The 27,322-nt window shown below is 43.8% G+C and overlaps 1 protein-coding gene across 1 annotated transcript in view; it reads left to right on the top strand.

Moving 5' to 3' along the window:
* The window catches only part of LOC308158275 (5'-3' exonuclease PLD3-like), a gene marked incomplete at both ends in the record, with an annotated part of 402,256 nt that overhangs the window by 202,369 nt on the left and 172,565 nt on the right, over positions 1-27,322 (top strand). The window lies entirely within an intron of this gene.

Below are 27,322 nucleotides of genomic sequence, written 5' to 3'. Positions count from 1 at the left end.
ATTGAGAGAACGAGAGTTGCAAGATCAAGGTTCACACCGTTTTTTCTTTTTAGAGCGAGGCGTTGTGCAGCCCCACAGTTGGTCCTGGAGCAGCAGACATCTTGCTTCATTCATAGGCTTAAAGATGTCTCAGGAGGGACAGTACAGGGGGTTAGTAGATATCTCAGGAGGGACTGTATAGAGGGGTAGTAGAAGTCTCAGGAGGGATAGTTCAGGTGTAGCCTGAAGAGATGGGTCTTCAGTCTACGGCGGAAAATGATCATTTGTGTGGGTAAACAACATGTTTACTCTTGTTTGTATACTGCATTGGTCTGTCACACAGCCCCACAGGTGGGTTGTTTAAATAGGCACGTGATCAGGAAGCAGGTGTGAATGGTGGCTGGGAGAGCACACAGCTCCTTACTGCCACAACATACTTTTGAACAAAATCTTGTAAACTCAAGTGTTACTTTATTTTTTCTGAGTGGGGGCAGTCCCACTCACATTTTTCTTTTTATTGGACAGATACAGTGAAGAGAGACAGGAAAGTAAGGGAGAGAGGGCGTGTCAGCAGGGCATTCGAACCCATGTCGACATGAGCATATGTCACACGGTTTGATGAAAAGGTCCCCATGTCGGGAATTGTGAAACCTCTCAATTGAGCCAAACAAGTCTTGTTGTGATTTTTTTATTTTTTCCGGTTTTTGGCATAGGACGAACATTTAAGCGATGAAGAACCCACTCGATATCATAACCAACACTTTTACATTCACTAAATACCTACACTTTGTTAGCAAAGTCGGATGGGGGGTATTATTCGTATTAGTGTGCACTAGTATTAGTGTACACACTCCAGCTGTATTTAAGTAGCCATGTGCATGTGGACCTATTTGTTGACAAGTTTACAAGATGGATGCTGAGACTCTTGCTAATGCTTATGCTCAACAGAATTTCAGAAGCCGGTAGAAATATCGACAGTGGGCAATTAATGAACTCCTTCATATTGGACTATATACATAACGGGAACTCCGAATCTGAAGATGACGATGACGAAGAAGACGACGGAATTTCAGACACTGATCTCAACATCAGTTCTGACGAGGAGGCAGAAAAGGACTGCGGCACTGTGGCTGTGAGCAAAGAAAAGATCAGTAGATACTATAACAGTAGACCCTGATTACGAAAAATAAATCAGAAGTCTCTTGCAGCCAAAGCCGGTCTCAGTTTTCTCTTGCTGCAGCAATGTCGTAATGCAAACCGTAGAAAGTGAACAACAACACGAGACACCTTGTCTCCATTTCTGGAAACAACTTGTCATTTCTGGAGACACCTCGTCATCTCTGGAGACAGAGGGAGACAGAGTTAATTGCTAGCAAGAGCTGCAGCTGTAGCTAATCAATAAGAGTGGCCACTTATTATTTTTTATTATTACACCCTACATATTTACCATTTGTTAGCCAACTCACTTAGTAGCAACCGTGACTTCTGCCACCTATCTTCAAAAGTGACATGGTTTATAATGTACTGTAGCTGGACCTTTAGCGGTGTTCTTCCTTATGAGACTACACCAAACCGTCAGATATGTGTAAGAAATAACTAAGTGGCGTGGCTTTTACTGTTTTGGAATGGAATTCTTTACATTCTGACAGTTGTAACTCTAGCCATAGGTTATGATTGTGATGCTGGTGATGCAACTGTCTTCTGGTGCCCTGTGCATTGCCTAACGATTAAGGCAGTGAGTGGTGGCTTGGGCCAGCAGCCCTCACTTCGGCTTTGGGCAGCGTAGAGAGCAGGTATTTAATCCTGGCCAAGAAGGCTGCTCATTTCATGCTCGGCTGGAGAGCCGACGCTGGCTCTCGATAAAGCCCTGGGGCGAGGCGTCCTGCGAGGGAAATTAATGACTTCAATAAAAGTGCCACATTTTCCAGTCAAAATCCCAACCGACGCAGGGGTTTTATTGGCCGTCCTTACTGTGGCTCCGTCGGCTTGTTGTTGCGCCGGAAATGAACGAGTGCGTGTCTTTTTTGTTAGTAATCTCCAGGGACACAAAGGTGTCTTAAAAGGTGCATTAAGTCGTTTTCCATCCTAAAATGTTCCCAAATATGTACAAGATGTAGGCCTATGTCGTTTTTGAGAAATGGGGATGTCATTAAGTACGACTACGGTTGGTAATCAGTGGAGGCTAGTCCATTGAGGAAAGGGAGGATGGTTCTTCTTTGAATTTTGAGAAAATAAAATAAAAATAGAAACTTCCAAGTCAGCGAAACTGTACATCTGCTGGTCACACACACACACACACACACACACACACACACACACACACACACACACACACACACATACACACACACACACACACACACACACACACACACACACACACACACACACACACACACACACAAATCAGCTAAAATACAAGTAGTCTCAACAGGGGTCCCCAAAGGGTAAACATGGTACACACGGCTCTGTTAAGCCCCATTCATTTGTTTTGTTATTTGTTTTCCTTCATGCCTCTGTATCTGTTCCAGAGACAGAACGAGCAGCATCCGAGGACGGAAACCAAATATGGCAACCTGATGTCCTGACTCCTGACCATCCAGCCAGTTCTTTGGCTCAACATTCTGGAGCCAAAAGGAGAGAGAGATTTATTGAGGGAGACACATTCTAATTGTGTTTAGTTAGTGACAGAGAGAGAGAGAAGATATGTTTTTTTGTTAGATTTGGTTAGGTTTTTTCCCATGCCAGACTGGCGTGGGAGGCTCCTTGAATTATAACATCTATCTACCCCTTCAGAATATAATAAATAAATAATAAATAAGAGTCAGTGCAGGCAGTTGTAGGTAGCCCAGTTCTATGTTTGATACTTTTTCTATAGCCATATAAAGTAATCTGCCTGGCTTCACTGATATGGCAACTCTATCTCAGCCATGTCCATCTTTTTCCTTTTCTCGGACAGAGCCATGTTTTCGCACGCACGCACGCACGCACAGACAGACAGACAGACAGACAGACAGACAGACAGACAGACAGACATAGACATGGTCAAGACAATCTGCTGAAGTTCAAACCAAGCATCAGAATGGGAAAGAAAGGTGATCTAAGTGACTTTGAACGTGGCATGGGTGTTGGTGCCAGACGGGCTGTTTTGAGTATTTCAGAAAGTCTGCTGATCTGCTGGGATTTTCCTGCGCAACCATCTCTAGGGGTAACAGAGAATGGTCAGAAAAAGATATCCAGTAAGCGGCAGTTCTCTGGGCAAAAATGGTGATGGTGATGGTGTAATGGTGTGTGGGATATTTTCTTGTCACAAATCTTCAGCAACTGCAGGATGCTTTAATGTCAATATGGACCAAAATCTCTGAGGAATGTTTCCAGCATGAAGAATTAAGGCAGTTCTGAAGGCAAAAGAGGGGGTCTAATTAGGTAGCTAGCTAACTAGCAAGGTGTGCCTAATAAAGTGGCCGGTGAGTGTTAATGGCCTGTCTCTAATAAAGGCTGGGGGGTGCTACGCTATTCCAATATTTTTGGTCATGACTGTACTTATTTCACAAACCAGATTTTAGCACTAGGATTGACGTATTCTCCCCAAAAACCTCTGGACAACATACATTGATGTATTCACCCCAACAAAGTATTTGTTTTGGTAAACATAAGCAGTTCATGACAGAATAACTGGTTGCAGTTGAAAGCATAATTTCATTTCAAAGACTGAAGCTGAGCTTTGAAATCTACCAGGAAGCTTTTTGTGCTGAACCTCACCAGTCACTGTTATCGGCCGGTCTGGTGACAGGCCAGAGTTGGCAGCTCCAGAGTACACTATGAGGAAACCCTGTTGACACCTTTTATACAAATAACACAGCCACATACAAGACGAAGAACAAGGTGGTACTGTAAGGCTGAAAGCATTCTTATAACACCTCCAAGCCAGTGTGCTTGAGATAGCACATAGCATAGATCCTAGCATCAAGGAAGACAGGTCTGTGTTTGGTTGAGGGGAGTTCAGCTGGGTGGCTGCCAGGATGTGACCACTTCCTGTGTGACTTCCTCATTCTCATTGGTTAGTTAGTTTCTGAAGAAAACCTGAAGCTTAGCGTGAAGACAACAATAGTATGCCAACTATCTGACACTACTTTATGATATGATATCTATTTATTTATATTTATATATTTATGAGGCTATTTATGAGCGAGTGGGGTGTGGCCGAAAGAGAAGTGATTACGCCCCAACACAAATAAGAATACTACCCCCGACCCGAAGTTTGCTAACAAAGTGTAGGTATTTAGTGAATGTAAAACTGTTGGTTATGATATTGAATGGGTTCTTCATCGCTTCAATGTTCGTCCTATGCCATAAACCGAAAAGAAAAAAAAAGATTCAACAAGTTTGGCTCGATTGCGAGGTTTCACAATTGCCGACATGCGGACCTTTTCACCAAGCCGTGACACATATATATAATAAACACGTCAAGAGTATTTGTCCAGCACCACCGTCTGTGTGGTTCAAGACGCTATGAAAGAGATGATAGAACTTTTTGCAAACAATGTAATTTGTCAAATAACCTGTCAAAATAGACTAACTATTTAGAAACGATCATAACGTGTCACGTGACCACCTCAGAAGAAGGATACAACACGGAAAGTGTTGGAGCAGGTGTAGGGGAAATATTTGCCAATGCACTACATGTTATCATGGTTTCTTGTGATTGCCAGTCAGACTGTCTGAGCAGATTAGCACACTTGACGACCGCAACCTGATGAAAACCAGTTTCTCTATTAGAAACCTGACATTTGCTAGACAACAGACACATTTAAAAGATCACAGACCTAATTGCTCTATTTTCTCTTGACATACACCTAGACCAGGCCGGGCAATCGAAAAGCCAGACCAGTTCTTGGCCTTTGTGGTCCATTTCCACCTTTGTGTCTAAGAGAAAGTGGGAGTCAATCCCCCCTAACCTGTTTCTATCTCTTCCATCACAATTAGCGTATTGACTGAGATTACTTCAACACACAAAAAAAGTGCAGTGGGTAAAAGAACGCTACATACACACGGGTACCGAACCGAAGGACCCGTACCGGAAATGTTCGATACGAATACGTGTACCGTGACACCCCTAGCGTTCATAATGGTAGGCTACGCGGTGAAGCGTGGAGCGTTTTGAGTGTGCTGAGTCTGACCCTCCTTCAACTTGGAGGGGAAGAATCCGGTGTCCTGATGTTGGTGATCAGGGTCAGTCGTCCCCGAGAGAGGGCAGGCTTTCAGGCGCCTTGACAGAGAGTGAAACCAAATGAGACATGACATGGTGCCACACTGTGTGTGTGTGTGTGTGTGTGTGTGTGTGTGTGTGTGTGTGTGTGTGTGTGTGTGTGTCTGTGTCTGTGTCTTTGTCTGTGTGTGTGTGTATCTGTGTCTGTGTGTTGGTGACCAGCTGTGTGAGCCCCACAGAAGGGGATCAGAATGAACTTTATATTACCAAAGAGAGAGCGAGAGGTAAGGAGGAGTTGATGAAAATTACATTTGTTTTACAGTCAACACAGCACTTGTTTTACAGTAAACAGAACATTATTTGTTTTACAGTCAACATCACAAGGCATTTAGATAAAAACTAACAGCTCCTGAGCGCTCCTCACGTTCACAGCGAGAAGATGAGGGGAGACAGAATCGGATGCTCTTCTACCATTGCGGAGTCGGAAAGAGGCCAAGCTCACCACACCACACAGAGAGGCCAAGCTCACCATACACACACAGTCTGTGAATGCCAGGAGGTCTGAGGATGCCTGTCGCAGAAAAATGTAGTAGTTTAAAGTTGAAATGTGCTTTAATGGGTTCTGTGAGTTTCTACCACCTGATTATCAGAGCAAAAACACCACATCAGTCAGAAAATCGTCTTGTGTCAGCGTTTCCTCAAACGCCAATTATATTTATGCAATAGAAACTCTCTTATTTGGAAGGGTTTACCCTCAGTCCTGTAAACTTTGATTGAATATATAACGACTTCCAAGAAAAACAAACAATTCCGCTTTGCTGAATCATTGGCAATGGCATTCGCAGTTAGAATATGGGAGAATATGGACCCGAATTATCATGTCACAACAACATCGATGGATAACCTCTCCTAGCCCGGGATCAATCACTCCATGCACTCTCAAACCGCACTAGAAAAAGCTTTCCAATTGTAACCGGGAGGCTTCCTAGATCATATTTCATCCACTCGCTTACATTTTCAGAGTGCACTATTGACTGGCTTGCCCTGAGATTAGCCAAAGTGCTGGTCGCAGGTGCCGCAAAGCTAGTCTGAGGCTTATGTTGTCCCCCCGATGACTGCTGTGTAGAAGTGCTGACGATCTGAAGCCGTCTCTGAATGCTTTCTGGGTCTGAGGTCATCCTCGTCTGTGGAACACACCGAACCCTGCTAGAGAGGCTTGGCTAAGAAGTCTGCTGCTTTGTTCTAAGGGGGGGGCCGTCAGGGAGATGATGGAGGCCAGCGGTGGTAGAGAAAATGTGTTTTTTTCCGCTGGAGTGGGCCTTTAATGCTTCCACAAAGGTGTGTAGTAACATATGTCTGAGACACAGATCAAGTGTTTGTGTCGGCTGACTTTTTAATTCAGCAGACAAATTGGAAAATTGGCAATTTCTGTAACGACGTTAGATTATCGAATTTAAATGAAATCACATTTCCTTTGCTGAATTGAGTAGAGTAGAAATGGGAAACCGTCCGCCAGGGCCGTCATCGAGAAGAGCATCGAGACAGACTTCAAAGAAGGAAAAACTGTGATTTGGTCAAACAGTCACAGCTGCCGTCGAGCAGAAATGCGACTAAGATGCAAATGAGCCACAGAGATGCAAACAGATGGTCCCAAGGCGGCTATATATTTCCCTTGTCGTCATGACAACAACACAAACAAAACAAGAACTGGAGTAGGAGCTTCTATGCATCATTGCCTATGCACGTCTCAGTGATAGGCCTTAGTCGGCTGACAGAGCTGCAAGTCTAAAAGGCAGATGCTGCAGCAGAGCTGTGTGTGTGTGTGTGTGTGTGTGTGTGTGTGTGTGTGTGTGTGTGTGAGCGCGTGTGTGCGTGCGTAAATGTACATACACGCAGGTGTTAAAATGGTTGTTTAAACTTAATAAACATGCATTATCATTCAGATGAAAATGCCACTCATCGGGAGCCAGTAGCAGATCTCTGTACCTCGTCCTCATTACAGGGACATTTCCAAACACACTGAACTGTAAACGACTGAATACAATGGCGACACCTTCACAAGTCTATTTGCCTCGACAGCAAATATCCCAGTTCGACAAGAGCCAAGGACTGGCACTCCTCTCTCATTCTTGGACACACTAACCACTCCACTTGTCATGCCATTAATCGCCGTCCTTATCGTAGGAACCCCCCCCTCCCCCCCCCGTGTGCAAGCAATTACCCAGCGTTAGCTCTCCTAGATGAAACGTGCGAGTGCCCCTCTCCTCCTCTCTCCTCTCCTCTGCTGAGCTGGTTGGCTGACCCCGGACTCTGAGGCTCCAGACGGCCAGGCAGGCTTACTGAACAAGTACAGCGACTGACCTGGAAGAGATCATACACCAGGCATTGTGTGTGTGTGTGTGTGTGTCTTTGTGTGTGTGTGTGTGTGTGTGTGTGTGTGTGTGTGTGTGTGTGCGTGTGTGTGTCTTTGTGTGTGTGTCTGTGTCTTTGTGTGTGTGTGTGTGTCTTTGTGTGTGTGTCTGTCTGTGTGTGTGTGTGTGTGTGTGTGTGTGTACATGATTTATTTAATACGATACTGTGAAAAAACACAGTCAATGAGCCGTTCACACTGACTCCAAAGCCAGAGTACAGCGGTAACTGCCCGAGTGTGCTTGTGTTCCCAGTGTCCAGCTCGACACACAGTGAGGCAGAGTGTAACGACGGATGTAAAGGACTGTATGTGTGAGGTACTTTGGGTGGTTGGCTACAGTTTAACCACTGTACGGTATAAGTCTGCTATTATTCCATAAATTGCTTTCAGAAGTGAGGGAAGCCGGCAGGAGTGGGTTGCAGCCAGCAGCCTGGTAAAGTGACACGGTCTAACAGCTAAGGTAAATAATTGCAAAGCTTTTAGTGAACCACACTGACATGTAAGTCGTGAAGGTCACGTCACAAGTCACGACAGGTTGATCTTTCCTTCATGGTCAGAAATGGTCTTTCGTTCAATACAAAAGCACATACTGTAGAGAGACTTCAAAAAGAGATTTTTGTTGTACACTAGCATGACATCACTGGAGTTCCACAGAAGAATTCTGAAGGAGGAACAGCTGGGGCATTGTCCAGACCGTTTGTAGAAAAGTCCTGCCAATGTTTATTGAAATTACTTCATTAATGCTCAATGAAGCATGCTTTCTTACAACCCTTCTCTACACAACTCACCCACTTACTGGTCTGTTTTGCTACTGTAACAATACGTGGGGGAGACTGAAGAGCTGAATAGAAAGCCGGTTTGTGTTCAGATCGGGTACATTCTTGGGAGAAATATCCGTTGTGTAACAACTACAGCTGAGGTGGTGGCAGTAAGATACTGTAGTATGCGGCCAATTCAGCTGTTTCATTTTCAGTCTGTCATAGTTAGTCTGTCATAGTTTTCACTGCTGCTTGTTATGATATTACACTTGCCTTATGGAATTAGAAGCGGGGGGGCAGGTATTGCTACTGTAGGCTACTGTTTAAGCTGATTATATACATACATATATATGTTTTATTATATATTATTATATTACTTTATCATATATATATATATATAAATCCCTTTTTTTTATGTTGTGCCCACAGAGGACTTTCATCGTTAAATGATATGTAACAAAACAGTATACAATACTGGTATTCTATATCTTGTCATTACAAACCTATTGTCGAGTTTTATATGATGATATTGAGTTAGTTGCTTTAGATTAGATAGATAGAAAAATAGATAGATAGATAGATAGATAGCACAACGCCTAATACACTGACAGGGAATACCAATTAAAAGACAAATGCAATCCTAATGTTCCTCTTACAGTCATGAGATGAGCGTCACATAATGTATTTGTTAATACATGACCATCAGTCGCGTGTCCTGTAAAAGGTGCAATGGATAGAAGTTACGGCACTTACATTCAGGTCTGTTCCGGTCGGCTCGGTTTTCAATTTCAATTCCAAAAACGCGATATTGTCCACACTAACTCAGGTGTATGGAGTCAACGAACATAGAGTACATCATCTTAACCGCGTAATCCTCACTCGTTTACTATCCCACGAGAGATCAGAGCTTTCTGAGCAGTTAGTAGAGCAAGTGCCGGTCTTCTCTCTCCTCCTCCCTCCGGCGTGTGGATGACAGCGCCACTGGGACAGTGCAGTCGCGGTCCGGTGTGTGACTCTGCCTAATGTACCGGGGGGCAGAATGCTGCTTACGGTAATGTTGTTGTCATCAGCTGTTCATCTCAGGACTTATCTCCGTGCTGATCTTTGTGTGTGAGGCCAAAACATCTATTGATGGCTGTTGTTCAGGTGAAAAGAAATGAGGGAGGGAGGAAGGCGAGGGGGGTAAGGTGTGTGTGTGTGTGTGTGTGTGTGTGTGTGTGTGTGTGTGTGTGTGTGTGTGTGTGTGTGTGTGTGTGTGTGTGTGTGTGTCTGTTTGACTGTAAAGAGACAACAATAAAATAAAATAAATGAATGAATGAATGAATGGTCTTTATTGTCATTGCTATAGTACAGGTACCATACAACGACATTTGGGAGGGGGGGCTCCCCTGGTGCTAGGAAAGAAAAAAAAAAACAACAAAAAACAAGAAGGGAAAGGAGCTGGTTTACATAAATAAAGGCTATGTACACTATCCACTATACTATACTGTACAAATAAAACACTGTGCTGTACTCTATGCTATGCTATACCTATTCTAACATTTCCTATTCTCTGCAACCTTGTGTACCCTAGGGTTGTCATATTGCACATGGTGTTATTGCACATTCATTTAAAGTGTCGCAGTTTGCAGGCTTGAAATGTACACATTTGTGCCTCAGCACTACACCTGATTTTCAATCCAGCAGCTGCCATCAATCCGTCCAGACTGTCCAGGGCCCAGAACCTAGGTCTTTGCTGTGTTCAGGGCCTGGATGGCCCTGGGGTAGAAGCTGAGCTTCAGTCTGTTTGTCCTTGCGAACAATATATATATTAAAAAAGGTGATGCAATGCCGAATCAAACCTTTTCACAATCACATCTGCCCCTTTCCTGCCACACTAAAAGGACTCCCTCGACTAGCAGCAACAACAAGTCATTACAGCCCATTAAAAGAGCCATCTTCCTCTTTCTACGTTGCATATAACCCCATTTCAGGGAAATCATGTGTTTAATCATGTGTTTCACCAGATGGGCTGAAGGATAAACAAGTAAAAAGGACAACATATGCTATGCTGCTGTGTATGCAAAAGATTTTGTAGATTTTCTCTTAGATAGGTCATATAAAATAATCGTTCTATCTTATATATCATAATTTGAAGCCAAAGGTGAACAGCGGGTGAAAGAAAACAGCAGGCTGAGTTTGTATTTTCTACAGAGCTGAAAAGAACAGTCTATTGATGAACAGTCAAACTACTTTGATTTCAAGACTGGGTAAAAAACATTGCCACATTGTTTCCATTTCACTGTCAAACACTGACCTTTTGTGCATAAAAGTGCTGCACTATAGCAACCACTGTGAGGTCCAAGGGGGACCTGGGGGCATTGTTTTGAATTAAAACAGTCCCTCACATTCTCGCAATATTCCAAATATTGTAACATTAGAGAGGTTGACCTGAACAGGGGGATACTTCAAATAAACTCTGTTCTCCTGCCTGTTATGTAACGACCCTCTGGGTTCCAAGCCTTCAGACCGACTGCTGTGACTAATGGAATGTGTCAGATACACAGCGCAAAACAGCTTTGATAATAAAAAACCTGACCTCCGTGCAGATCTACTGACACAATTAGCATCTGAAGCATCTGAGCTAAAGACGAAGGAGTTTTTCCCCTACGGACACCTGGGTCATGTACTGTAGTGTGTAGTGTACCCGTGGGAGGCTGGTGGAGGTAGAAATTGGAGAGGACAGGCTTTATTGGCATGGAGTGGAATGAGGAATGGAGGAATGGTATCAACAATGCATTCCATGTATCACAATGAGGCCGTTCTCCAATTTCGACTACCTCCAGCAGCGTCGACTGTAGTGTGTGTGACCCATTAGTATGGGCCAATGTGTCCTTTTACACTACAGGGTTACAGTCTGTTCTCAAATTCGCTTATTCTTTCTGAGCATCTGCTGCCAAGTCAGACTGAGCATGTGTTTGAACAAGAGACAACTGTGACATGAGGACAAGTGTCTTTTCGTAGAAAAAACATGAGATTCACCTGAAACAACAGTGCAAAACACTGGTCACGGGTGAGATTCCTGCAAGCTTTGTACATTTAAGACTCAAGATGTTTATTTGTCACTCCGGTTATACAAGTACAATCATGTGAGATACTTTTCGCTGGATCTGTACTAAGATCATCCTCCATCCAGGGGATTTCCATTGCAGGGAAGTGGGTGATAGATACTCGTGTAATGATGCCCTAGAGAAACTCACCTCAGAAATCTATTCCTACTGAGTTAGGGTTGACACCGACACAAGAAGAATATCCACCAAGTTTTGCCATTATACAGTATAGTCAAAGGTCAGCAGAGGCTAGCATATAATTTGCCATTCAACAGAGGATGTGTAGCCATTCCGTAATAATCTGATGTCCCTTCACTCATGATATGGTATACTTTACTGAAGATATGCACAGGGGATATACTGTAGGTAGTGTACATGCGGAATGCTGCAGGTGGTAGCTAACTCTGGTTTGGTTAAAACATTTGTTTTAAAAGAAACGTCCTTCTTCTAGCACGACGACTGCCAGTGGCTCCAGGCCTGAGCATAGATGACTTTTTCCTGCTATGACTGGTGGATAGATGATTAACTTCAGTCAAATGTATTTGTTGTTTTTGGCTAAATGCCAAAAATGTAAATGTAAATGTAAATGTAAATCGTTAGGGGATATGATGTCATGTACATTAAAGGCGTACTACATTACACCACACATTGAATCGTAATATCCCAAATGTGCTACTGTACTGTTACAGGACAATGGCTAAGTAGGAAACAAATGGTATGGACTGCAGAACGTCAATATATATATATATATATATATATATATATATATATATATATGGCACTATACCGGTAGTCTACTATACACAAACCATTTACCAGATGTTCAATACCGCCAGTAACATCAACATTCCAGTCCAAAAGCTTGCATGCATTTTCAGTGAATAGAGTGTGTGTATTGCATGGGACTTGGATCATGGGACATTCACGTTGAGCTTTTTTGTTCACATCATTCCTTTGGGGATTGTTTTAAGAGTGTCTTATGTTATTAATTGGGTGCTTGGTTTTCCAGGAACAGTCAAGTACTCTAAACAAAGTGTTATCAAACAATGTGTCGGAGAAGCCTCACTGCTGGGTTTTACTGCTTGGGGTATCCTGGTTTATTGCTTTCCAACACACATCATTACGGAGGCTGCTATTGTGTTTTAAACAACCAGTGGCATGACGTTAACTGTTTGGGATTTGCTTCAGAGATCTGTCAGAGGCTAGTTGTATTGTTACGTACATCTCTATTTAGTCATCTTTGAATGTTGTTTGACATTAGCTAGTTAGTTAAATCATATATATCACAAGATGATATAGTCGATAGATGATATAGATGCATACGAGTCTGGGAAGGGATTTAAAAAGATCTCCAAACAATTAGAAATCACCCATTCAACTGTCCGGGAAATAATAACTCTATAATTTACTTTAAGTGGAGAACATTTAAAATAACTGCCAACAGTCAAAGTACATGCATCTACCGTCATAAAGACACCTCACATGATTTTCATGTGCAAGGAGGAATTCCCTTCTGGTTAAAAAAACCTTATCAGGGCAAGACTAAAGTTTGCCAGAGAACACATAGACAAACACCAGGACTTCTGGAACAATGTGCTTGGGACAGATTCATTCAAAGTTGAATTATTTGGGCACAGTACACGTTTGGTGCAAACCAAAGACAGCATTTCAGCACAAGAACCTCATACCAACTGTGGAGCATGGGGGTTGTGGTTTGGGGCTGCTTTGCTGCAGCAGGGCCTTGCCAACTCACCATCGTAGAATCCTCTATGAATTCTTCATTGTATCAGAGGGTGCTTGAGGAAAATGTGAGACAATCTGTCCAAAAATGTAAGCTGAATAGGATGTGGACCATGCAACATGACAATGACCCAAAACATTCCTGTAAATCCACCAAGAAATGTCTCAAAAGAAAGAAATGTAAGCAATTTACCATGAGAGGAAGGGGGTTGTGGATTTACCACTGGTACAGGGTTGTGGCACGAGGCGAAGCCGAGGAAAACCCTGTACCAGTGGTAAATGTCTCCACAGAGTAAATTGCTTTTCTACAACAGCTACCACATAATATAAAAAATACACAGTTGTAACATTAAATTCATTTATTTACAATCATTAATCGTTTCAGAATACATATCCTTCCGCCACAGAATATAGTCCCATAAACAAGATCAACGATTGCATTGTAGGTCAGCACAGGTGTTCTTAATCAGATTGATTGGGAGGCGCATTGATACTGGAAATGCGGTCTGAACTGAAGGGAGTTGGGGTATTTACCACTGTTGCTAGCCAATCAGAATCCAGTATCCAAACATGCTGTTGTAGAAGGAGAGTTCTGGAATTAGTCCTTGGGCCAAACCATTTTTCACTACCAAATTCTGGGCAAATCCTAGATGTGATTTTCTTATTCCTATACATCCCTAGATTATGTTTTGATATGATAGACCTTTTGGATTGGCAGCTTATTAGTAGTTATCACCTCGTAAAGGTACGGAGTGCTTTTTTCAAAACCGGAGTTTTGCCTAGAAAAGTCCCCTGCCATATCTTGCTCCCCTTCGTATGATTCGCGCCTAGCTGTCGTGTGGTTGTGATAGAGACATGAGCCTTTTCATGTTCTTTATGCGCCTGAGTCTCCTAAACACGTAGAGACCAACCCCGAGTCGATCAATGATTCCTACGATGAGCTATGGTAACTTTACCGCACCTACCCCCTACCGATGAATGCCTAATTTTTGCGGTTTTCCGGAGGTATTGTGCGGTAGGTGCGGGAAAGTTACCATAGCTCAGCGTAGGAAGCTCTGATCGACTCGGGGTTGGTCTCTACGTGTTCAGGAGACCCAGGCGCATAAAGCAAACCTGGCTCATGTCTCTATCACAAGCACAGCCCGAGCTATGCGCGACTGACGCGAAGGGGAGCAGAATATGGCCGGGGACTTTTTGATGGGTAAAACATGTTACCTAATAGATATCACCATGAAACTTCCCCAGTTGATTACTTACATTGAGACAATCATTTTTTGTATTACAAGTTTTCAGAAATGTTCTGTTTAAATATGCAAATGATGTATTATCTACTTAAAATATGAGTTAATTTGCATATCTTTAAAGAACATTTGGACCACAGATTGGATAAAGACAGTAATTAATTACTATACATCCCTAGATTATTATTTGATGTGATAGACCTTGTTGGACCTTGTTGTTGGTAGTTTAATACCTTATCCCCTCTTAAAGTATGGACTGCTGTCATTTAAAATGTGTGTTAGCCTACGTTCTGTACGGGAGTGGACCCGAATGCAGGACACTGAGGCGGAGGCAGATGAACAGTTACATTTATTTAGCCCACAAGGCAGTGAAAGCTGTAGGTGTATGGAGTCCGGTGGTAGGTGTGGTCCAAAATTGGGAGATGTTTTCTGATTTCTGCCGCCCTCAACAAAGTTCTCCATAAGTCCAGGTTTTGGGGTGACACCAGGTTTGAGTTGGAGTCATCATCAGAGCAGTGGATGATGCTGTCCATGATCAGAGCAGTGGGTGATGCTGTCCATGATCAGAGCAGTGGATGATGCTGTCCATGATCAGAGCAGTGGATGATGCTGTCCATGACAGAGCAGTGGATGATGCTGTCCATCATCAGAGCAGTGGATGATGCTGTCCATCATCAGAGCAGTGGATGATGCTGTCCATGATCAGAGCAGTGGATGATGCTGTCCATGATCAGAGCAGTGGATGATGCTGTCCATCATCAGAGCAGTGGATGATGCTGTCCATGACAGAGCAGTGGATGATGCTGTCCATGATCAGAGCAGTGGATGATGCTGTCCATCATCAGAGCAGTGGATGATGCTGTCCATGATCAGAGCAGTGGATGATGCTGTCCATGATCAGAGCAGTGGATGATGCTGTCCATCATCAGAGCAGTGGATGATGCTGTCCATGCCGCTTTCTTGGCAGGTTGCTGCTGCATTCACCTGAAGTTGGATCCAGCATTAGACTTACACTTACTGCTGATGATGTGGGTCTCTGAAATAGAGGAATACATCTAGTTTGACATTAAATTACCAACCTTATTCTAAACTAAAATATTGTCAGGGTGCAGTAATTGGGGCAGATCTCATTACAACAGAGGGGCTACAAACAAGGAATCTTCTGTAAATTTAATGTAAATTAAGTTACATTAATATTACTACAATATAAAACCCTGTCTCAAGCCTGGGTACACAACAGGCTACTTTGCTAGTTTAGCTAGCTAACTAAAGTGTTATTAACTATAAATAATAATAATGCATTTTATTTGTATTGCACTTTTCATTCAAAAGAATCTCAAAATAAATCACAAAAATGAACACAGTTCAACAGTCAAAGGCCTGTCTTAAAAGAGTCCAGGCTCTGTACTGCCCTTAGCTGGCTAGGAAGGCTGTTCCACAGGCTCTGTACTGCCCTTAGCTGGCTAGGAAGGCTGTTCCACAGGCTCTGTACTGCCCTTAGCTGGCTAGGAAGGCTGTTCCACAGGCTCTGTACTGCCCTTAGCTGGCTAGGAAGGCTGTTCCACAGGCTCTGTACTGCCCTTAGCTGGCTAGGAAGGCTGTTCCACAGGCTCTGTACTGCCCTTAGCTGGCTAGGAAGGCTGTTCCACAGGCTCTGTACTGCCCTTAGCTGGCTAGGAAGGCTGTTCCACAGGCTCTGTACTGCCCTTAGCTGGCTAGGAAGGCTGTTTCACAGGCTCTGTACTGCCCTTAGCTGGCTAGGAAGGCTGTTCCACAGGCTCTGTACTGCCCTTAGCTGGCTAGGAAGGCTGTTCCACAGGCTCTGTACAGCCCTTAGCTGGCTAGGAAGGCTGTTCCACAGGCTCTGTACTGCCCTTAGCTGGCTAGGAAGGCTGTTCCACAGGCACGGCGCAGCCAAACAGAAGGCTCGGTCCCCCATGGTGCGGAGCCTGGTATTGGGGACCTGGAGGAGCAAACTGTTTGAAGACCTGAGGGTGCGGGTGGAGGTTTGTGGAGTGATGAGTTCTTGTAGATAGGGAGGTGCGTGTCCGTTGATGCATTTGTGGGTGAGAAGAAGGACTTTGTAGTCAACCCTGAATGAGACAGGGAGCCAGTGTAGTGAGTGTAGAACGGGGGTTATGTGCTTGTATTTGTGGACTCTCATCAGGATCCTGGCAGCGCTGTTCTGGATGTATGGCAGCTTCTGTATGCTTTTGCCAGGAATCCCGATGAAGAGCGGATTGCAGTAGTCAAAGGCATGGACAAGTTCTCTGCATCTGACAGGGTTAGAGTGGGACGGAGTTTGGAAATATTTCTGAGATGATAGAAGGAGGTTTTGCACAGGTGTTTTATATGGTCACTGAAGGTCAGGTGAGGGTCAAACCTAACCCCCAGATTTGAGACTGAGGAGGAGAAGGGGATGACTTGACCCTCGAAGGGGAGCTGTGATATGGGCGAAGACTGAACCTGGTGTGGGGTGCCAACAAGAAGAGCTTCGGATTTGTTACTGTTTAACTGAAGGAAGTTGTTGTTCATCCATGCCTTTATCTCCTCAAGACAGGTGGTGAGACATGACATGGCTGCAGAGGGGCTTGGGGCAGTTTTAATGTAGAGCTGTGTGTCATCAGCATAACAATGGAAAGACATCCCATATCTGGTGATGACACGACGAAGAGGATGGGGCCGAGAACCGACCCCTGTGGAACACCACAGGTAACAGGGAGAAGTCTGGACTTGCATCCTCCCAGTGAGACGTATTCAGTCCTGCCAGAGAGATAGGACTGAAACCACTTCAGTGCAGAGTCTGAGAGTCCAATGGTGGTGTAGAGGCGCTCTAGGAGGATAGTGTGATCCACCATGTCAAATGCTGCTGTCAGGTCCAGGAGGATGTCATTAGCAGTTCATTCGTCACCCTTAGCATAGCCGTTTCTATACTGTGGGCTGAGCGAAAGCCTGACTGAAATCTTTCAAACAGGTTGTTGTGTTTGAGGTGATCCTGGAGTTGGGAAGCAACTTCCTTCACTAGCACCTTGGACAGGAAGGCAAGGTTGGAGATAGGCGTATGACTTGAGCAGAGCAGTGGGAATGGGGTCCAGGGCGCAAGTGCATGATTTCATTCCTCTAAGGATTTCCATAATGTTGCTCTGTTGAACCTCTGTGAAACATGGGAGAGATGGCAAACTCCCAGGCGAGGGGTTGGTAGCAGAGGGAGACAGAGAGGAAGAGCTGGGCATCAGAGAGCGAATGTTGTTGACCTTGGATCTGAAAAAGTCAATGAAGCTGTTACATCGCTGCTCTGTAGCCTCAGTAGTGGGAGATGGTTGTGGCTTCAGGAGATGATTTATGGTAGAAAAAACTAGCTAGCTAGTTATAATAATAATAATAATAATAATAATAATAATAATAATAATAATAATAATAATAACTTGCATTTATATAGCACCTTTCAGGGAACCCAAGGTCGCTTCGTTATCTAACCAGCTATACATTACCACTAACTCTAAACTAGCTTGCTAGCTAAAGTTACCTGAGGTAACTTACCTCTAAATATGGATCTGGCTGGGGCTAAGTTAATTTATTTGAGGAGGTAAACACACACTTTATTTGTTTTAAGCACTTTGTTTTAGATTTTTATTCTGGAAAACTATGTAAATTAATGCATATTTTAAGTAGATAATGTATCATTTGTATATTTAAACATACAAATTCAGAAAACAATAAATGTACCCATCCATGGGTTTGACCTTTCATCTGACTCCGCCTCAGTGTCCTGCATTCGGGTCCACAAGTCCCCTGCCATATTTTGCTCCCCTTCACGTCAGTCGCGCATAGCTCGGGCTGTGCTTGTGATAGAGACATGAGCCAGGTTAGCTTTATGCGCCTGGGTCTCCTGAACACGTAGAGACCAACCCCGAGTCGATCAGAGCTTCCTACGCTGAGCTATGGTAACTTTCCCGCACCTACCGCACAATACCTCCGGAAAACCGCAAAAAGTAGGCATTCATCGGTAGGGGGTAGGTGCGGGAAAGTTACCATAGCTCATCGTAGGAATCATTGATCGACTCGGGGTTGGTCTCTACGTGTTTAGGAGACTCAGGCGCATAAAGAACATGAAAGGGCTCATGTCTCTATCACAACCACACCACAGCTAGGCGCGAATCATACGAAGGGGAGCAATATATGGCAGGGGACTTTTCTAGGCAAAACTCGGGTTTTGAAAAAAGCACTCCGTACCTTTACGAGGTGATAACTACTAATAAGCTGCCAATCCAAAAGGTCTATCATATCAAAACATAATCTAGGGATGTATAGGAATAAGAAAATCACATCTAGGATTTGCCCAGAATTTGGTAGTGAAATGTTCAATTTGGGGGTTTGGCCCAACCCAAGGACTAAATGGCCAAGTCAAAGCCCGGATCTTAATCCTGTTGAGATGCTGTGGGTGATTTGAAACGAGCTGTGCAGGCAAGAAATCCCTCAAACATCACACAGCTGAAAGAATTCTGCATGGAGGAGTGGGAAAGACTTTCTCCCAGTCGACGACATCATAGACTGGTAGACAGTTATAGGAAAAGTCTATTTGAGGTTATTTCAGTCAAAGGGTACCATACCAACGCCATGAAGGTCAAATATTGATATATCCATATTTCTGAAATAATAAGGAAAATGTAATTCTTGTAATTTAATTGCATCGTCAGATATTCACTTTCTTAGTTCCCTGTCATATATATATATATATATATATATATATATATATATATATATATATAATTATTATTATTATTAATTTATTTTTCTCTTTATTGTTTTTTCTTTCACACTTAATGCTGTATAGTACACTCTCTGATATGAACAGTAAACCTCTCAACTGTTTCCAGGGTCTGTTCAGTATAATCTGTGTGACAGCCTGTAGGTCCAAGATGGTTGGAAATCAATGAGGTCAAGAGGTCAGGTGCTGTAAAACAGTGGGAATGCTTATTAAGCACCTACATTAAATGAGCACAAATATATAATTTATGGACAAACCACTGGAAAAAAAAAACTGGAAATCCAATCACACCGTATAGCTTGTGCACATTTAGCTGGTGATTGATCGTCAACACGTCGACACAGACACTGCATAAGAGCCCTGAGATGGGGGGGGGGGGTTATTATGTGTTATCAACCCTCCCTGTTTTGTTGTGTGAAAGAGATATAATAATAAATAATAATAATAATAATAATAATAATAAATAATAATAATAATAATAAAGCGATATATTGTATGGTCGTTGTTTTTGGTGGAGAGAGAGGATACGGGGAGAGACAGGTTTTCTGTGGGGTGAGGTGGGGGTGGAGAGAGAGGATATGAGGCGAGAAATGGGGTGGCTTTTCCCGTGTACAGAGCACTCATGGAACGCAGTGACATCACCACGACGATAAACACGCACAGTGTGGTTGCGACATGCCATGTGTCAAGGAGTTCCAGAGATGTTCCGGCGTCATTCAGAGTTCTGTGGCAGGCCCTGTGTCAAACTCTTCCACTCACTCTTGTTTGACTTGGCGTCTCACTGGATCCCTAGTTGATTATTTTCTGTCCTGCCTGCTCATCCTTGAGGAGTAAACATCGAACTGATGTTATTCCTGCGTCCATACCACAATGTCTTCTTCTTTCTTTTTTTGATGACCTTGCATTAGTCCATGTATGGTCGCTATGGGGATCGGTGGACGACTGGTGGATGACAGGCTCATTGTAATGCGTGGAATGGAATGAGGAACGGCGTCAAACACATTCCGTTCCATGGATGCATTGCAATGGATGAGCCCTGTTCTCGTATTTCTACCTCCACCAGCCTCCATTGATCCCCATAGCTGCTATACGTTGTTAATGCATGGAATGGAATAAGAAATGGTATCAAACGCAGGTGTATTGTATCAGCCCGTCCTCTGATTCCCACCTCCACTAGTACTGTGCTATGAATCAGCTCAGAAGGCCATTTAGATGTTCTGCTTCTCTCAAAGAGCTGACTGAGGCGACACATAACACAATGAATCCCCAGCTTGGCCATCAAGAGAACGTACGAACACAATGAAAGAAAAAATGTCTCCAAATTGCTCCACAAATGGATTCTTGCCTGACAAACTCTAACTGGATTACTGTGCAACAGTTCGGGTTACTGGATGTGGCTAAGCGCATAACTTTGTCCCCAGGGTTATTGAGCACAGCACATTTATTAGCCTGGAATAACAACCACTCAAATCTGGCCTTAGTGGGGCGGCTGTGAGGCATAGCTCAGAATCCAAAACGTGTGGTGTGCAGGGACTGGGGCGATGGTTATGCGCTGTCCATCTATTTGCTTAATGAAGGCCAAGTTTGAGGCGTTGATCTACCAGACCTTTCGTGCATTTAGGCGGAAGTGTCTGGGAACGAGAATACTGTGACACCAGTCTGGCTACCAACCCTGCAACAGTGCAACAGAGCAGGCATGACACATCTCCAACGGACCCTGAACAGAGCTGCACGGGTCATTACTGGGCATTCTAGGAGGGAACCAGGAGGACCTGTTTGATACCACTCCTTATTCCATTCCATACATTAAAATGAGCCCGTCCTCCACCTCCACCAGCCTCGCCACGAGGGAACATTCCAGAATGCTGGAGAATTTAAGCCCTGGTGGTCAGGGACAGACATAACACCCTGATGACTGTTTTCAAGGCTACACAACACAAACTGCCTGATTACATGACAGACCTGCTCAGGTGGGAGTCCCTGCCCATCCTATGGGGGTGCACAAGAGTAGCAGTCGGGGCCTATGACAAGTGGGACCCTCACCTACTGGCTCAACCAGTCAATGGGATGTAATTGCAGACTTCAAACGCCCATTACATTTTTGGCATTTTTGGCATTTAGCAGATGCCTTTATCCAAAGCAACTTTTGTAAAGTTAAATAGTAATCTGTCAAAACATGGGGCCATTGCCAGCTACAATGATAGAAGAAGGAAGAATTACATTAAATTATTATTATTATTATTATTAGTAGTAGTAGTGGTAGTAGTAGTAGTAGTAGTAGTAGTAGTAGTAGTAGTAGTAGTAGTAGTAGTAGTAGTAGTAGTAGTAGTAGTAGTAGTAGTAGTAGTAGTAGGGATGAGGAGGTCTTTAGGAGATACAATTAAGATGTAGCCTGAGTTCTCAATCTTAGGCAGAAGATAGTGACTCTGCAGTCCTGACAGTAGGAAGCTTGTTTCACCAACGGGGCGTCAGGATAGTGAAAAGTCGTAGCCAAGTAGAGGCAGCGGTGCCAGGCGGCCAGCCGAGGTGGAAGAGCGGAGTGACCGGGCAGGGGTTTGGGGGCTGACCATCGCTTGCCAGTAGGGAGGGGCTGTTCCCTTTGCCGCCCGGTAGGCGAGCACCACGGTCTTGAATCTGATGTGAGCTGCTACCGGGAGCCAGTGAAGGGTGCAGAGGGGATGGGGGCCGGGCGGGGGGACATGGGAGAATTTGAGGAGATCTGCGTAGCAGTGGTAGGAGAAACCATGTGCGTAAATTACCCAGTAAACTTTTTTTTAAGTAATTTTTTCTGAGTGGGGCAGTCCCACTCATATTTTTCATTTTTATTGACAGTACAGTATAGATTATGACAGGAAGGATGGGTGAGAGAGAGAGGAGGGATGACATGCAGGATATGTCCCCGGCCGGAATCGAACCGGGGACCCTGCGGTTACATGGTCAACGCTTAACCCGCTACGCCACCTAAGCGCCCCACCCAGTAAACTCTTAACCCACAAGGGTCTACTGAATTAACTGGAGAACTGTGTTTCTCTGTCTTGAGCTCTATTCGCATGGGATTAGTATTATGTGTCAGACAAGTCCAGAAGAATGAGAACAGAGGAGAGGGAGGAAGCTCAAGCAGAATGGTGCAATTACACCCATCTTGCTTTCTTTGTAAAAAGAATTATAAGAAAGAAATAGCCGAGAAACGGTGAGTGTTTCCTGATATCAAGGAACTTCCATATCAAGAATCACCCTGAATTGCGGTCTGCAATTACACCCATCTCATACCAGCGGCATTTCAAAGCAAAAATGTACCACTCTTATGGAACATGCTGGATTTGTCCACCAATAGCTAGATAGCTGTAGAAATAGTCTAGTTTTAAAAGGATTGTATGAATCAGAATCAGAATCAGAAGACTTTATTGCCATGACATGTAAACATGTTAGGAATTTGGTTTGGGACAATGGAGCACGGTTTACAGCAGGACAGGTGCAAGACAGGACAAGACAGTGCAAACCAACATCAAAGTGCAAGAGTCATAATTAATATAAATATAAAGTGCAGAGATCAAGTGTTCAAGTGTTCATATCCAGACAGTCCAAAGCTCTCTGGGTGGGGGTGGAGGGAGGGTAGATAGATAGGGGTCAGGTCAGGTCAGGGGGGGGGGGGGGGGGGGGGGCAGCGGCATTTAGGAGCCGGATGGCTGTGGGGAAAAAGCTGTGTGCATGTCGGGCCTTCACAGTTTTTAGGGACCGCACCCTCCTGCCTGAGGGGAGCGGGGCGAAGAGACCGTGTCCTGGGTGTGCGGGGTCAGCCATGATCTTCCTGGCCCTCCCCAAAGCCCTACTTTTAAACAGGGCCTCAAGGGGGGCCAAAGGGCAGCCAATCACCCTCTCCGCCGAGCGTATCACCCGCTGCATCTTGGCCTTGTCCTTGGCCGCTGCAGCGGGGAACCAGATGATGATGGCGGAGGTGACGATGGACTCAATGATGGCCGTGTAGAAGTTCACCAGCGTGGTCTTGCCAAACACATCAGTAAGTAAGTAAGTAAGTAAGTAAAGCTTCATTTATATAGCACCTTTCATACAAGAAATGCAGCTCAAAGTGCTTTACAACAGGGATAAAAACATAAAATGAATATAAAAACATATACAAGCACACAATAAATATAAAAGCTGGGGAAGAGATGAGATAAATAAAACAGTAAAAAGAAGGTAAATATAATAAAAGAAGAAACAAATGTAAGAAATAAATAGATAAAACATTTAATAACACAGTCTTAATCCCCCCACACAACACCCCTAAACCGAAATGTAGGTGCTTTGGACTTTGTACCACTGAGCTCAGTTAATCAATTACAGTATATTCTCTATGTATGAAACTTGCTGCTGTTTGTGTATTTAATGTGATTTGTATATTTGTTAAATGTTTTGTATGTATGCCATGACTCCCTGGAAAGCAGTGGCAATTCTACTGTCTGGACTAGACTCCTGGTTAAATAAAGTTAAATTGAACTGAACTGAAATTGTTTGTTATTAGTCAGACTTAGTAATTGTGACAAATATACATACATATCAGTCTGTAATGCATCTGTCTGAGACATTTTAATCCATCTGTATAAAGTCAATAGAGAAATATCATTCTGTAGAATCAACTTTCAGTCATAGGCCTGCCAAAGCCTGCCAAAGCAACTGCAACTCCGATTTATTCTGTTCATTCCTGTCCCTTGTGTTTAACTGTCAGCTCTCTCTCACACAGGATGTGTGGTCACAGAGGACAGAAGGTCAGTAGAAAAACACAACTGCATTTCAGAATCTGATGGGCAGTAGGCACACATTCTTCATTAACTACTTGTGTTTACATGATGAGGGGTAGCCTACATTTTGTGATTAACCTTGGCGGGTAAGAGGTGGTAGAAAGTGGTCGAGACTCTCTAACTGAAGCCCCAATGGGGGTTTAATCGAGTGAAACACTGTGAAGTCAACCGACAAGTGACCACACAGCTGTCGAAAGTCCCAGCCGTCTAATATTTCCCGTCAAGATTTTCCTTTTTAAAAGTGCCATTCAAATTCCCAAGAAGCCAAATGATTATTTCCCTCACCAACTCACCAACCTTTAAGAGGGCCTGGGAGTAACGGAGGCCTGCTGGAAGCAAGCGGACCGGTGTTCACACACACACACACACACACACACACACAAACACACACACACACACACACACACACACACACACACACACACACACACACACACACCCGACACTTTGAAACAGCAGCATCAACCCAGCAACCAATTAAGCGAGCAATGCACTTCCTCTTTGAAGATTAAATCCACTAACCTACCTCGGTGCCTGGGGTTGAGCTTGTTAGCTCCCTTTTGTATTGTGAAATACAGCAGGGTTTGGTGTAATCACCCTACAGTACTCTACTTGCACGACTGTTCTCTTTCTTTTGCATGTATTTGAGTGTAATCATTGATAACGTTGTTTTGGTCAACAGGTGAGGCAGGTGGAAAAGCTTTTCAGGTGTTGTAGTGGAAGAGCACTAACTTCTGATACACACTGTATAATAATAACAATAACCAGTTTATCGGGGATTTAAGTCACACAAGTGTGTTCACCAACAACGACCCTTTCAAATCCTGTGAGTTGCTAATGGGCAAAAGGGCCAGGAGACATAATGACATTACCTACTAAAAGAGCCGCCTCTTTACAATGCTCAAGCTGCTAATTACACTCAACGACCACTAGTTGGCCGGCTTGTAAAGTAGCCTGCTTCCATCCCAGGAAAACTGCAAAATATCTTTATATTAGCTTATCCTGATGTGATTTTGAAAATGTAAGGATACTGGGTGGTAGAACGCACATATCTAGGAAAATACATGAAAGGAGGTTCCTGAAATTTGATCGAGAGCAAAGATATAACGTTTTTCTTTACTCTCATGGCTGTTCTAGTGATAAGACTCAACCACAACACATCCAACAACAATACTGCAAGAAGTGAGAGTGTGTGAGAGTTTGTGGAAACAAGTTGTTTGTTTGAGAGGATTACCATGACCTTCCTGGTATCCATCCTTCCAAACCACACACGTGTTGACTATCAACACAGCAGGTCATCACCAGATCAGCAGCCTGGAGAGTGTGTTTTCTGGCTGACTTTTCTGAGGAGATGGCCAAATCAGAGCTGCATCTTTGACTGTTTTTTTTAGCTACGAACCTGAGTCCTTCTTCATTGAAATGGAGCTCATCACTCAGAGGTGTCATAGTCATAGTCATAGACCAATAGACTGGTAAGACTGGTAGGACAGACATACATTAGACAGCGTGACGCACGCCGCCACCTCCTTTGCCAATCTCATCGTCGATCTCCTCGTTTATGAGGGAGAATATCTGCTGGCAGCAGTAATGTGGAATGCAGTGTGTTGCATGGCTGAGAAGGCCTCTTTTGGGGATGTCACCGTTAACACGTTTACATGACATTTACATTTTTGGCATTTAGCAGATGCCTTTATCCAAAGCGACTTACAACAAATACATTTGTCTAAGTAAGTGAATCATCTATCCATCAGTCATCATAAGAAATGGTCCTCTATGCTTGGGCCAGGGGACAATATATATATATTTTTTTTTTTACAGGAGATAAACTGTACAGGAGGGTAGAGGGGGTGGAGAGGTCTCAGGAGGGACAGTTAAGGTGTAGCCTGAAGTCCTGACAACAGTGGGAAGCTCGTTCCACCAGTGGGGTATCAGGATGGTGAAAAGCCATGACCAGGTAGGATGCAAACCAGCAGAGTGCAAAGAGGGTGAAGAGGTTTCTGAGAGGGTGAAGAGGGTTCGGGTGGTTTACTGTGTCGTAAGGCAGCAGACAGGTCAAGGAGAATGAGAACACGAATACAAGTCTCTGGTGTGAGACAATGCATTTACAATGAGGCCCGTCCTCCAATTTCTACCCCCACCAGCCTCCCCTGTTCATTACCTAATCACATACACTCAGACACGTTATTAAAAAAAAGAGTGTGAGCGACTGTGGTTGTGCAAACAGCTGACGCACACATCTCTACCCTATTGGCCAGGAGTTAATTCGTTAAATAGCCTGGGTAAACTGAACTGATATGTTAATGACATCAGCCAATTTAGGAACATAATACGATATCAATGCCTCCAAAGCACTTTTTATTCATCTTGACTCAATGAACTTCCCATCTGAGTCCATTAGAAGGACCGTATCGCTTCCCTCCGTCTCCGTGCTAGCCGAGGGATGGTTTTCAGAACCGTGCTGTTTCGCAGGTGTATTTCCAGGATTAGGCCGTGACACAAGGGTGTCTGTGGGTGGTCTGGAGAGTGGTATTAACCTTTGGGTTTATTTATTTCTGCCTGCAGTACGTAGTACAACCAGCGATTGTTTACATATTATGATCTTGCGCTGAACTCGCTCATCCTGTGGTTTTAACTCGGTGCTGGTGGGATAGGCCGTGTGGTTTCGTGTGTGCCAGGTTCTGCGTTGGAACCCTCTGAAGAAGGCCGTGTGTGGCAGGCCCATGTCCTCTTGGTGGTTTTCTGTCTTAATTTTCGAAGGCTGATTCTCTTGCTGTAAATCATCTGAGTCAGAAGCTTCTTGTTGAAAACAGGTCTATGAGTAATTTCCACCCTTAGTTGTTGATGCGCCAGCCGATAATAAGTCATTTAGAATTTCCTGTCTGAATTGAGCATAGTGAGGTTGAACAAGGGGCTAGGCTTCCTGTTAAGAGTTGTAGGGTGATTTACTATGGAGGTGTGCGATGTATCTCCATTGTAGCTCATCGTTGGTATCTGAATCAGCCTGATTCATTTTTTCTTTAAACAAATGCTTCTTTTAATCTCGTAAAAAATCTATTTCTCTATGAGGATTTGGCAGCCTTGGGATATTATTCTTTTGTGCCTTCCACTCAGGCTTTTATCAGTACGGAATATCATGTTGGTATATTTCCTTCTGTCCTTTGATTTAGTGAATCCTAAGCAACTTGCCCAGTGGTGAAGTTCCTGCCTTTTTGACAAGCCATAACTTCTCACTTAAAACATAGTTTTTGGTCATTAATAGAATATGGAATTGGGCAAGTGATCGTGTAATTCTATGATTTAGTGAGTCAGTTTCTCCTTATAAAATCACA

This window comes from Nansenia antarctica, assembly GCF_963989245.1.
Source record: "Nansenia antarctica genome assembly, chromosome: 5".
NCBI lineage: Eukaryota > Metazoa > Chordata > Actinopteri > Argentiniformes > Microstomatidae > Nansenia > Nansenia antarctica.
The sequence above is the reverse complement of the archived record's forward strand: the minus strand, read 5'-3'. Positions and strand labels throughout refer to the sequence as shown.